Source organism: Lipotes vexillifer, unplaced genomic scaffold, assembly GCF_000442215.2.
Source record: "Lipotes vexillifer unplaced genomic scaffold, Lipotes_vexillifer_v1.1 scaffold387, whole genome shotgun sequence".
NCBI classification, from domain to species: Eukaryota; Metazoa; Chordata; class Mammalia; order Artiodactyla; family Lipotidae; genus Lipotes; species Lipotes vexillifer.
Window position 1 is genome coordinate 2722301 of NW_006795399.1, and position 3800 is coordinate 2726100.

At 45.2% G+C, this 3800-nt stretch overlaps 1 protein-coding gene across 1 annotated transcript in view; it reads left to right on the forward strand.

Moving 5' to 3' along the window:
- The first annotated feature begins 3093 nt into the window (after positions 1-3093).
- Positions 3094-3800, forward strand: part of ARHGAP9 (Rho GTPase activating protein 9) — an 8200-nt gene continuing 7493 nt past the window's right edge. Inside the window, exon 1 of the mRNA XM_007467796.1 lies at positions 3094-3127. The gene's annotated coding sequence lies outside the window, so the exon portion shown is untranslated. The remainder of the gene's footprint in view (positions 3128-3800) is intronic.

Below are 3800 nucleotides of genomic sequence, written 5' to 3' on the forward strand. Positions count from 1 at the left end.
AGTGGGATGAGCGACCGCCGCGAAGCACGCCGGGAAATGGAGTTCCGAATGCGGCCTTTCCCCCGGCCAGACTCCCGGAAAGTAGACTATTTCTCCCATCATGCAACACTAGGAAACAGGAAAAGACTGTCATAGAGATGGAGAGGCAGTAGATGCAGTGCCAGAGCAGCACTTTTTTGGTGGGAGGGCCGAGGAGACCTTTACGTGTGGGGCTCGGCGCGCTTTAATCCTGTAACGCAGCCCAAGGGCGGTGACGGAAACCGAGGCCCCCAGTCATCTTGCTGAAGTGGCGATGTCATGATAGCGGCTATTCGCAATGGCTGACTCTCGATTCGAGTTCATAAGAATCAGAGTTTTAGAGTTGAGAGTTATGATAAACGTACGTTAGTAACACAATGAAAATTAGGGTACATATCCTATTAACAAAAAAGAATGTGACTATTAAATATTGATTTAATACCATTCTAAAGCGCATATGCAGCCAGGCAATCTCATTTAAAGGGAAGGGAGCATGTAAAGGAAAAAGGTAAGTTGAGGCAGAGTAAGAAGGCTAAGAGTTTGTCAATAAGTATACGTTATTCAAGGAAGCACGTATCAGTAATTGAGAAAGGGACCCTTCTTAATCATCTTTGTATACCTTTAAGATTAATTAATACCTAATTGTACTTATGAGCTGAGGTACAGAGAGGTTACTTTGTGCTATACAATGCATTGAAGATACGATTATTCACAAAATAGATATAGGCTTCTGCCTTAGCGGAGCTCACAGACTTCCTGGGAAGTCAGAAAGTCAAATAACCTTTAACGTGTCATGAAAGTTATAATGTGGGAATGTGAAGTCTGCTGTAGGGTCTCCTAGTTAGGGCCCCTACCCGACTCTAAGGGGTTAAGAGAGACCTTCTTGTGCAAATGGCCTTTCAACTGAGATCTAGCTGATGAGAAAGAGTTAGCCTGGTGGAGGTTGGTAGGAGTGGGGAGAGGAAGTGTTTCAGGCAGAGGAAACAACTTATGCAAAGGACTGGAGACCTCAATGCTGTTTAGGAATGTGAGGAAGCAGTGTGTGGCTGGAGTATGGAGTTTGTGGTGGGGAGTGTGAAAACACTGGGCTAAAAGGAGAAAGTCTCTGTAAACCACACTGTAAAATTTGGACTTTACTCTGAGGAAAATGGGAAGCCTTTGAATGGTTAAGTCAGGGGAGTGGCAGACCATTTTTATGTTTTAGAAGCATCACTCTGGCTGCTGTGCCAGGAATGGACTGGAGAGGAGCAGAACTATATGCAAGGAGACTAGTTCAAAGGTCATATTATCTGGGCTAAAAAGGGCAGTAGTTGTAGGGATTAAAGGAAGTAGACAGGTTGGAAAGATTTAGTAATCAATTAAATGTGAGTGGTGAGGAAACAAGAGAAATTAAGGTTGGCTGCCAGGTTTCTGGCATGGGCAATGGGGTACACATCCTCTATGTACGCCAACAGATGATAGTATTTCCCCTATCATGGTGATTATCACACTGTATTTTAATTGTTATGAGAGGGCATCTTTTTTTTTTTTTTTGGCCATGCCAAAAAATGAGAAATCTTAGCTCCCAAACCAGGGATGGAACCCATGCCCCCTGCAGTGGAAGAGCTGAGTCCTAACCACTGGACCACCAGGGAATTCCCCAAGAGAGGGCATCTTAATTGACAATGCCTAGCACATGGTCCTTGCCCTGGCACGTATGATAGTAAGCATTCAATAAATATTTATAAATTTAAATTTAACTTGGGAGTTCCCTGGTGGCCTAGATTTTAGGATTCCGGGCTTTCACTGCCATGGCCCGGGTTCAGTCCCTGGTTGGGGAACTGAGATCCGTCAAGCAGCATGGTGCAGCCAAAAAAGAAAATAAATAAATAGGGACTTCCCTGATGGCACAGCGGTTAAGAATCTACCTGCCAATGCAGGGGACACGGGTCTGAGCCCTGGTTCGGGAAGATCCCACATGCTGCGGAGCAACTAAGCCCGTGCACCACAACTACTGAGCCTGTGCTCTAGAGCCCGCAAGGCACAACTACTGAAGCCTGTGTGCCTAGAGCCCATGCTCCGCAACAAAGAGAAGCCACTGCAATGAGAAGCCTGTGCATTGCAACAAAGACCCAACGCAGCCAAAAATAAATAAGTATATTTAACTTAATAGTTGTACTAGAAGAGAAACAGATTTGGGGGGGAAGCTGACAAGTTCAGTTCAGAACATACTATGTTTGTAGTACCTGTGAAAAACCCAAGTGGAGTTTTTCAGTGGACAATGGATTAGACTGGAGCTCCAGAGAAAGATCTGGACCAGAGATATGGTGCCAGCAACGAATGGAGGTCATTTGAGCTGGGGAGAGAATAAGATCACCTATGGTGTATAGAATGCAAAGGGTACAGGATCTCAGACAGACTTCTGGAGTTTAAGAAGCAAGCAAAGTCCTTCCTTATGCAACAGAGAAGGAACTGCTGAAAAGGTCAACTGTGTTGGCTGTTGCTGAGATGTCAAGCAGCATAAGGACTGCAGAGTGTCCCTGCAAAGTTAGGGGTGACCATATGAGGAGTGAGCTTGCAAAGGTGAGGGAGTGAGGGGAAAGGAAATGGAGACCCCCATGTGTAGGCAACTTTCTCAAGAACTTTGACTGTAAGAAGGAAGACAGAGATAGGGTGGAGAGTACAGTAAAAGGAAGTTCGTCTAAAGATGGGAGAGACTTGGATATGTTTAAAAGCTAATGGTAAGGAGCCAATAAAGAGGAAAAGGATAAAGTGCAGGAGAGATGGCAGAGAAGGCAGAAGAGGATGAGATTTGAGCACTTAACAACCACCAGATGAATGGATATATGAATAAAGTTGGTCACTATTTTGGAAGCGGAAAGGGAGAGTTGAGAGGTAAGGTTCCCCACAAGTTGAAAACAGAGCAAACTAAGGAAGACATCACTGAGACAGAATCCCAATACTGGCAGCCCGGGCCTCAAGGCCTCAAATCATGTGTCGGGAGGAGAGCTGGCTCTCTGATGTCACCAAGGGGGTGGAGCACTCCCTACCCCACATCTCCAAAGCCAGACAGAAATCCTCACATCTCGCAGTGGAGAGACTGAGAGAAGGGGGAAAGAGGCGTGGTCAGGCAGGGAGGAAGCACAGGTGTGGGGTTTAAAGCTCTGGCAACCGACAGCGGAGGTCAGTTCCTACCTTCCACCAGGGAGAAGCTAACATTAGTCCCCCATTCACCCCCATAAGCTGTCAAAGCATCCTGTACTACTTGTCCATAGTCCCTGATTCAATTGTAATTAATAAATTTATTATGTCATCAGTTAAGATCTGTCTTTAAGCTTCAAGAAGGCAAGGGCTATGTCTATCTCCTTCCCTTCTCTTATCTCCAGTAGCTGACACTGTTCTTTTCACGCAGGAGGTGCTCAGCCAATCCTTGTTAAGAGCATGAATGAATGAACCCACACACTGAAGTATGGTCCCACCCAAGAGGCTTATGTACAGAGGATCATATCAAGGCTGCTCAGCTCCCCAAAACACATCCTAAATTGAGAGGATGGTATTTTCACCTCTTCCTCAAACTCTGAACCCCTCTGTGTTTCTCCCAGCCACTTTCTCTTTCTCTCCAACTTGGTCTTAGTATTTCTCTGGCTCTCTGTTTCTCTGTCTTTATGTTTTTCTGAATCTGCACAGGAAGCATGCAGTTTTAGGTCTGAGGTGATTGGCAATAGAAACATTGGTGCTTGTGTAAATTTAATAAAGGGTCACACATTTTTGTATCTTTGTCATTCATTAACTCCTGTCTCTTT